Source organism: Cydia strobilella, chromosome 1 (genome assembly GCF_947568885.1).
Source record: "Cydia strobilella chromosome 1, ilCydStro3.1, whole genome shotgun sequence".
Taxonomy (NCBI): Eukaryota; Metazoa; Arthropoda; class Insecta; order Lepidoptera; family Tortricidae; genus Cydia; species Cydia strobilella.
Window position 1 is genome coordinate 22,099,934 of NC_086041.1, and position 10,149 is coordinate 22,110,082.

Below are 10,149 nucleotides of genomic sequence, written 5' to 3' on the forward strand. Positions count from 1 at the left end.
TTTAGAGATACCTGTTCCTTCTTTCATTTATTTTCCAAAAAATTAAGTTAAAAGATTTGAGGCAACACGCAGGGAAATTAAATAAAAGTGTATTTAAACCGACAATAGGGATGATGACACATGTTGAATTTTATAACAAAATCTAGTAAAATAGATAGCAAATGAGCAATTTATCACATTAATGTGGATACTACAATAATATATGGAAATAATTCAAAAATACAGGACTTGAAAGTTTCAAAATTTAAGTTTTTTTTAAACTCCATAAAAGGTAAAAAGTAAGGATAGGTACAATTCGATTCCTTACATTTTATCCAAAAAAAATATTGTATAGCAACTATATACTTACGCAATATTTCACCGACAAAAACGCAATTTTCTTGTTTTGTCCATACTTCATGATGGGCTCTGTGACCAAAAAACGTCACGATCACTAATCGTTTTGTTAGAAGCGTTTCGCGAGTGAGGTACGACTGTCGGAATTTGACTGTCATTGCTGACTTTTGTATGGGTTTAATACAATGGATAGACAATAAAGACATTAGCTAGCCATACACGCACGGATTTGCCCGTCGGATCTGCTTGAAAGATGTGTCTGGCGGACACATCCGTCAATGCGTGGAGAGAAATAGACACAGATGGGCAGCGGCCGGGCATCCGGCGGACAAATCTGTGTCTATTTCTCGCCACACATTGACGGATTTATTTATTTAATCTTTATTGCACAAAAGAAAAAAACCTTACAGTACAAAAGGCGGACTTAATGCCATAAGGCATTCTCTACCAGTCAACCTTAAGGCTAAGCAGAGAGATTGTGGGCGGTGCTACAAATACAACAGCAAAAATAAAAATAAATATGACATATAATCACATATATACAAATATAATATACATATATACTATATATAATAAGTTAAGATTATAGATTATAGATATAATGTTTATAGGTTAAGTAACTTTTTGATGAAATAAAACTATGAAAACGGATTATATCGCGTATATTGAATTTATAATACATCCCGACGTTTCGAACTCTTTACAGCGTTCGTGGTTAACGGGTGACCCCCGTCACCCCCGTCGGGTGAGTCACCCGTTGACCACGAACGCTGTAAAGAGTTCGAAACGTCGGGATGTATTATAAATTCAATATACGCGATATAATCCGTTTTCATAGTTTTATTTCATGAGTAACTATCGCGGTAACCGAAGACAATATTAACTTTTTGATATTGTGTTTTCTGTATTCGCTGTTGTGGCAATAAATACATATTCATTCATTCATTCATTCATTCATTATAATATATATAAATAACGACAAGACTCATTATGAAACTAATAAAAATACACTAAGAAACTTTCATTCCGCTAGCACAGAAAGCACGTAAGGATTTTTTGAAAGCGAACTTATTTGGCGCATTTTTTATGTTAAAAGGAAGTCCGTTCCAAAGGCGCGCCACCTGCACAGTGAACGAATACGACATGAACCGGTTCGGTGAAGAGGGATGGACAGAGACATATTGCCAGAAGAGCGAAGTTGGCGGTCGCGAGAAATGCCGTAGTATTGAAATAAAGATTTGAGGTACTCAGGAGAGTGTGGATCGTTAAGCACAGAAAAGAGAGTGGAAAACAAGCGAATATTGCGACGTTGTCGAATTGGAAGCCAGCCAAGCTGAGAGCGAAAGGAAGAAACGTGATCATATTTGCGGAGGTTTTTTGCCTTAGCGAATGCAGTTATTCATCAGGCGATCCTGATGCGATCGATGAAGTGAGCCCATGACCTTACGGCTGATTTCAGTAACCTGATAAGATAAGACAAGATAAGATAAGATGTTTATTTGTAAAAGTCATGTACATGAGATGTTATTGAAGTTATACAGGAAGCTTCCATGACACCCTGTCAGGGCACACAAATTGTCTTATATCTAGCTTATTACTAAATTACATTTCAATTTCATTTACAGGCCATGCATGCTATTATTAATAATTGGTTAGAGAGATTTTTTGTATATGTATGAGGTATAAATATATATATAACCTGTGCTCTCCAACTCAGGGTATTGTCAAAAAGAACACCCAAGTCTTTAGTCAGAACTAAATCTTATTGGGGAGCCGTTAAAGCTTACAGGTGCAAGTGCGTCCAAGTCTAGTTTTGCAAGCTGTTTGGAACTACCTAAAACGATAGCCTGGCACTTTGACGGATTTACAAAGAGGCCAAACCTCTCAGACCACCGCTGGATATGCAAAAGGTCCAGGTTAAGTTTACCAATGCAAGTTGGAGGGTCAGTCACGGAGCGCTGATCGTAGAGTTGCAAGTCGTCAGCATACAGATGGTAGGAAAAGCGAAGGTCAGGTGTAATAAAATTGATAAAAGTGGAAAAAAGAAGTGGAGATAAGATACCTCCTTGAGGCACACCAGTTGCCAGATCACACCGACGGATATGTCCGCCAGACACATCTTTCAGGGAGATCCGACGGGCAAATCCGTGCGTGTATGGCTAGCTATTTGATCCTTAAAAACACACCTGATCGATTAGTACCATTAATGAAAATTTGTCATCTAGCCTATTGCGTGTCGGCTTTCTACATCATTTTAATAATGTAATAAGAGAAAATTTTATGGATTATTACCATACGTTATTTTTTTTAAATTTTAACTACACGTAGCAGATTACGAAATACTCAATTATATTAAAAATATCTGGGAGACCAAGTTTTGCTCGGAAAACATAAAAACTCAGAAATGCGCGTTTTCCCAGAAATAAGACCTAGCTAGATCTATTTTTCGCCCCCGAAAACCCCCATATAGCAAATTGGATCGAAATCGTTAGAGCCGTTTCCGAGATCCCCGAAATATATATACATGTATATAAGAATTGCTCGTTTAAAGGTATAGATTAGATTAGATTTTGGCTACTAAGTAAGTATAATATTTTCTGAATAAACGAAAAAATAACCCTCCCCAACACTTAAGTGACAGGAGTTGTATGACGCATTTTTATGCCTTCTATTTACAATCTCTGCCCTTATGCCGATACTAACTTTAACAGCCACTTCGGTATTATTGACGCCATCTGCTAGTATACCATAACCATTTTATATCCACGTCAGTTTATCGTCGATTCATGAACTGCCGGCGTATTATGGATGGTTTTATCCACGTGATAAAATGACTGTCACTTTTTAACACCGCGGGATAGAAAGTGACCGACACCGTTTAATCACGCTGTCACGTAGACAAGAACGACCATCATGTACGTACTGAACACTCCACTTGTTTATATTAACTCGGCGGGACTGTAAAAAAAAGTCAGGTTTGTTCTGCAGATTTATCACTTTCATTACGTTCGCCTCGGGGACTGAATGTTTCAATTAAAACCTCGTGTCGAGTTGGGAACGTAAAACGTTATAGGTAAACGCAGGTATTTGGATATTATTAACGAATGACTCACGTTACGTTCGTTCGTTACGTTATGTTCGTGTTTACGTTATGACATAGAAAAAATCCGTACATGGCGGAAAGAAGTTGATAACTCGACATATAAAATTAAAGAAAATTTGAACAAATCGCGTAAAAAATAAATATATATATATGCCATTTCATATACAAAATAATTACTAGAGTAACACACATACATTAAAAAGTAGGTAACTAATGCACATAATATAATTAAATACATAAATGATTTTAAATAGGTACGCCTAATTATTGTACAGAAAGGTTCATGAATAACCCCTGCCACATTTCTTTAGATATCTCTATTTACTCACAAGCATGCTCCCCGCTCCGGGCAGCATTATGATGGTATTTGAAATATTTTTTAAGAAAAAAAAAACCGACTTCAATGGGGCATGCCGCTGAAAGTTCACTTATTGTTGATGGTGCACTCTTAGATTCCAGACAATGAAATGAAAAAGACAGCATCTTTTGCCTAATTATGTAGAAAAGGAGGTAAAACGACCCACTTTTCTAGTAGCATTTCGTTTTTGTAAGGGTCGCAATTCTAACCTAACCTACTTTTCTGATAGCATTTCGTTTCTGTAAAGGTCACAGCTCTAACCTAACCTAACCTACTTTTCTGATAGCAGTTCTGTTTTGTGAGAATCGCAGTTCAAAACCCATCCACCCACCTAACCCACTTTTCTAGTAGCATTTCTGAGTCCGGGTCCGTGTCCGGATGTCCGGGTCCAAGGTTGGGTCAGAGTTCGGTCCGGGTCCGGGTCCGAGTTAAGGGCCATGTTCAGACCCGGGTCCGGGTCCAAGTTAAGGTTTGGGTCCATAAGGAAGAAAATAAATCGCCAAACGTGAACTATGTGTCATTGAAGAGTTCCATTCTGATCATCATCAGCAGTTCCACTTCATCAAATGTCACTTTTTTAAATGTAAATGCTGGATTTGTTGATGAAAATACAAAAATCACTATATGTATGCCTTTCACATTTGAGGAGTTCCCTCGGTTCCTCGTGGGTCTCATCATCAGAACTCGAGCTTGACAAAAATATGTTTTAAAAACTTAAGTTGCTTAACAAACATATCGAAGAGGACAAATCGCCAAACGTAAACTATGCGTCATTAAAGAGTTCCATTCTGATCATCATCAGCAGTTCCACTTCATCAAATGTCACTTTTTAAAATGAAAATGCTGGATTTGTTGATAAAAATACAAAAATCACTATATGTATGCTTTTCACATTTGAGGAGTTCCCTCTATTCCTCATGGATCCCATCATCAGAACTCGAACTTGACAAAGATGTTTCTTGAAAACCTAACTTGCCTAACAAACATAACGAAGAGGACAAATCGCCAAACGTGAACTATGCGTCATTGAAGAGTTCCGTTCTGATCATCATCAGCAGTTCCACTTCATCAAATGTCACTTTTTAAATGTAAGTGCTTGATTTGTTGATGAAAATACTAAAATCACTATATGTATGCCTTTAATATTTGAGGAGTTCCCTCGATTCCTCATGGATCCCATCATCAGAACTGCTTTTTGACAAAAACGGGACCAATCTGTATGTATATACTTATAATCAAAAAAAGAATTTTCAAAATCGGTCTAGAAATGACGGAGTTATGGAGTAACAAACATTAAAAAAAAAAAAAAAAAACAACAGAATTGAGAACCTCCTCCTTTGAAATCTTGAAGTCGGTTAAAAAATATATATATTTTATTGATTTCGCCGAAAGACGCCTCGATCTGACATATAAAATACGACTTCCGTATAAAATTACTTTGTTTCTGTACGACCTGATACGTTCATCGGTCGTGAAATTTGACGAGCCACTTTCAACTGGAGTTTAAAAGTTGTCGAACACGGACATTCAAAAAGAAATACTTTATTTATACTAGGTACCTATTGTACGATGTGATATTTCAATAAGATCGTTGGGTTCGTTTGTTTCTGGTTGTTATGAAGATGTTGAATTTCTACAGGAGCCGCATTTGAACTTACTTATAGTTATCTCAACTAGAATTTATTTGAACTTGAATTCAAATTGAGTTCTTTTTCATTAGACGCTCGGTGTATTACCCTGATGTCAAATCAATTTGACGTGTCGTGGTGTCATGTTATTCTTCATCAGGGACATCAAAAGGGATTTTCATTGGTCACGGTCCTGCACGGCCTCCACCAGCTCCTTCCAGGCGAGGTCAGTTAATAGGTGGTGCGAGGGCGACCTGAATTACTTATTCCAGGTACTCGACTCGTAAGCCCTTGCTTAACGCTACAAGATAAAACATCGGAAGGTTTGAAAATGTGGTGGCAGCTTGTCAAAAGTCTTACTAAGCGATGTGCAAGCACTTACCTATGCGCTGCATCCTGGTAAAGTAAGTATTTTCTGAAAAAGTAAACTATTAAAGTTGAAGGAATTCGACAAAATTAGTTTCTCTTTTAGTCCGCTTACTGAATTGAACAGTCCTTATTCCTTTAGTAGACCGGGCGAGAATTGCGAAATCAAGGCCCTCGTTGCATTGTGCTATCGATTTACCGTGAAACTTTTGGCACAGGTGCTATCGGAGAAGCCTAAAATTATCTTGACATTTTATTGGCTGGCCTATTAATTAAAGTGGCTTGTAAGATATTTTATTCGCCCCTCTGTAGTGTAGGCACAAGTGTTTGCGAATCGAATAGATTAGATTGGTATAAATCTGTCTGGAGGTGGTTCTTGGAATATTAAGAGGAAAGGTTTGATTTAATGGAGAATAGATCGTACTATTCTCCGTCAAAAGCAGTCCTCATTTTCCTCCCTGGATACTGACATAATGGAATAGTACATTTCGATGCTAGTGCGGAAAGTATGTCATTACTTCACGAGTACCAAGATATCTTGCCACGAATGAAGAATGACATATCCGCACGTGTATCGAACGACGTTTTTTAATACACTTGCGAAAAAATAAGAAAAGCAACAAGTATTAAGGAATGGAATTTGAAACTTTTTATATTATTAATTCTGTGACATCATTGACATTGACATTATGAAGAAGTGTTTTCCAAGCTTTTATTCGACTAGAATAGATTTTGTTATTATTATTGAACCCACTTCAATGAAAGTTTTTTCTTTCAAATGTATGTTCTATAAGACAGAAACAATTGTAAATATTAAAACATTGTACTATTATTACCTAAATATCGTTATTTACGATGATTTGTGTATCGTATATTTATAAAAACAATATCGAATGTTGCCTTTGGAAACTTAAAACATTCTTGCAGTAAGAAAATACGCCTCTTCTTTGACAGGCGTTCCGTTCCATTCAGACAACTTATTAAGAACGGTTTTTCAACATTAAAAAATAAACGTGTTAAATACTTATAATGATGAAGAGGAAACATGAAAAAATATGAAATTTGCATATTTTTCGTATTCTTACATTAATGTTTTTATGTTGATTACGACGTTTAAAGGAAACTAATATAAACACTCATCAATAAGTAGTCATGAATTGGATCAAGTATAAATTTAAAAAAATTGGAAAAGTAAAAAGCACTAGTTTGCGAAAACCAACTTTCCGCACACTAAACACCCACGAAAAGTAGCACTTTTTGAGCAACTGTATTAAAAAATATTTTTACACCATTTGATATATTTTTATCATAGCTATGCCCGACCGTTTGATTTCTTTGGATTTTTTCATTATTATAAGAGGAGCATTTAAAAATTTGTATGAAAACTGATTTTCGCTCCTAATTTTTACAATAATCAAAAAATCTATGCTATGCTAATGTAGTGACTTACTTGACTTATTGTCCTATGTCCCCTAGGTGGGGCAAGGGCGTCCACAGTGCGCCGCCATCTAGATCGGTCGGTCTTGAGCTTCGTGCTTGACTTCGCTCCAAGTCTTCCCAATAGTCTTCGCCTCTGCAATGATAGTCCGGCGCCAGGTCTGCTTTGGACGGCAACGTTTCCTCTTTCCTTGGGGATTCCAGTCTAGGGCTTGCCTCGGTATGTGTTCAGGATCCCTTCGGAGTGTATGCCCAATCCAACTCCATTTCCGGCGCTTGATCTGCTGGTCGATCGGAGTCTCATTGCAGCATCTCCACAGGTTGATATTGGATATTTTCTCGGGCCAGTATATACCGAGAATGCGGCGGAGGCCGCTGTTAATACAGACTTGTAGCTGGCGCGAGATGTCTTTTGTGACCTTCCACGTCTCGCACCCATACAGCAATACGGTTTTTACGCTTGACCGGAATATTCTGAGCTTGACTCTCCGTGTCAGTTTACTTGATTGCCATACGGGGCGAAGCTGTGCGAAGGTTGCTCTTGCTTTGGCTATTCTCGAAGCGATGTCCTCTTCGGTCCCTCCCGTTTCCGACACGACGCTCCCGAGGTAAGTAAATTTGTGGACTTGCTCCACAGCCTCTGTGCCAATAAGGAGCGGCACGGTACTTGTCGCCCTGCACCTCATCTCTTGGGTCTTCCGGGTGTTGACTTTGAGTCCCGTCTTCATTGCCTCACTTCGAAGGTCGTCCAGCTTGGCTTGCATATCAGCGCGTGTGTGGCTCAGCAGGCATAGGTCATCGGCATAGTCCAGATCTTCTAAGATGTTGGAGAGTCCCCACTCTATGCCGCGGCGCTTATTGTCAATGGTATGATGCATGATGCCATCGAGAACAACAAGGAAGAGGAGAGGAGAGAGAAGACACCCTTGTCGCACCCCCGCATTCACTGGAATATCCGAGACGACGCCAGAATATCTGGAGACGAGGCCATTGTGCGTCACTCTACAAGAGTAACTCTTGTAGATAGCCTTTATGAAGTTGATGATTTTCTCGGGGACACCAATTTCACGCAGCCGGTTCCAGATACAAGCCCACCTTAGCGTATCAAAGGCTTTTTCGAAGTCTACAAATGTTAGGTACATTTCCCTCTGCCATTCAGTAGCCTGTTCTAAAATACGCAGCGTGTTGACCTGATCCGTGCATGATCTGTGGGGTCGGAATCCAGCTTGCTCAAGAGCAAGCTCATACGCCAAGGCGTATGAGAGGTTCAACGGCCTTCGACAACCTATCCAAAATGATCTTGCAGAGCACCTTAGATGGAATCGAAAGCAAAGTAATGCCTCTCCAGTTGCTATAATCGCTGAGGTCTCCCTTTTTTGGCACGGTGATGAGAAGTCCCTTTTTCCAGTCGGCCGGTAACTCTTCAGCAAGCCAAATGCTATTCAAGAGTGGTGTTAGGGCATTCACGGCGGCGGCTGTGATGAGGACGACTCCTGGGGCTTTGCCGTTTTTGAGCGATTTGATGGCATTCGCTACTTCTTGTTCAGTAGGTGGAGACACGTCGATATCTAGTCTCAGCAAGAGCGAGCTGTCTGCGGGTGTGCTGTCAGTGCTAGAGTCGCTGGGGACGCGGAAGATATCCTCAAAGTGTTCACGCCAGCGTTCTAGCTGTCCCTCGGATGTCACAATCAGTTGGCCTTTTTTGTCTTTTAGGGGTTTCTTCTTGCGCTTCTGGTTTCCGGCCAATGCTAATGTATTAAGCTATGTTTAATAAATAAATAAATAAATAAACTTTATTACTTCCACAGATACTTAAAACAAAATGAATATAAACCATTAGAGTAAAAGAATTTAACTTAAAATTTAACTGAAAAAATGTGTGAGCCCCTATCGGGTAAAAGCCTCCCTCAAGGAATTCCACTTCTCTCTATCATGGGCTGTCTCTAGCTATTTTGGACCCGCCGTTGCTACCAGTTCGTCTGACCATCTGCCACGTGGTCGGCTTTGGCCTCTAGAGCCCTGCGGCCCCGACCGCTTTACTGTTCGTATGGTCCATCTGTCGTATCTATATCTGGCAACGTGTCCTTCCCATTTCCACTTTCTCTCGAGTGAGAATGTTAAGGCGTCTGTAATTTTTGTTTTTCTTCTAATATGATCATTCCTCACTCCTTTAATTTTATGCCTAGTAGGCTTCTCTCTATTCGCCTCTGCGTAGTTTAGATTTTTTGTCTGGTTGTGTACCTAATCAAAAGTCCAAGTTTAGCAACCGTAGGTGAGGCATAGTAGGTAGTATCTCCGAATCCCTTACTATTTTTTTGGTAGACAGAGGCAGTTGTGATTTAAAAAAAAGCTATGTTTAATATGATGTATATTAATTTCCATAATGTCAATTACCAGAGAGGAAAATGGGGACTACGTTTGTATGAAGAAGCGGCCGTCCCCTTTCCTCTTAAGCATCAAACAAACAACCAACCAACCTTACATTAATGGGCCACATGTTTAGTGAAACGTGTACTTCACTGCTTGCTTAAAATTTAAATTGACTGTTTGGCGACTAAACTTTATCAGAAATATCGACATTAAGACGACCCAAATATTCACTCAATTGTCATGCTAATTAAATAACATGTGTGTAACTAAATCTAGCCTCAAAACAAAATGAGCAAATTTTAAACTATAGGAATTAAGCGAAGAACATACTGGCGTCACTATCCCACCCCTCCGCGCTATAAACTATGTATATAATGAATAGAACCCATTAAGTACTCTTATGAAATGGCCATGTGATAGTCTTATTTTTGTGGAAGGCACCTTGAAGTGCGCTGTAGAACCCAAACTTCTTTATTTCGAAACGAACCTAGATTTTGAACTCCTACAGAAATAGATCGCTCTCAGACAGCTTAACGACCTTGACCTAACGA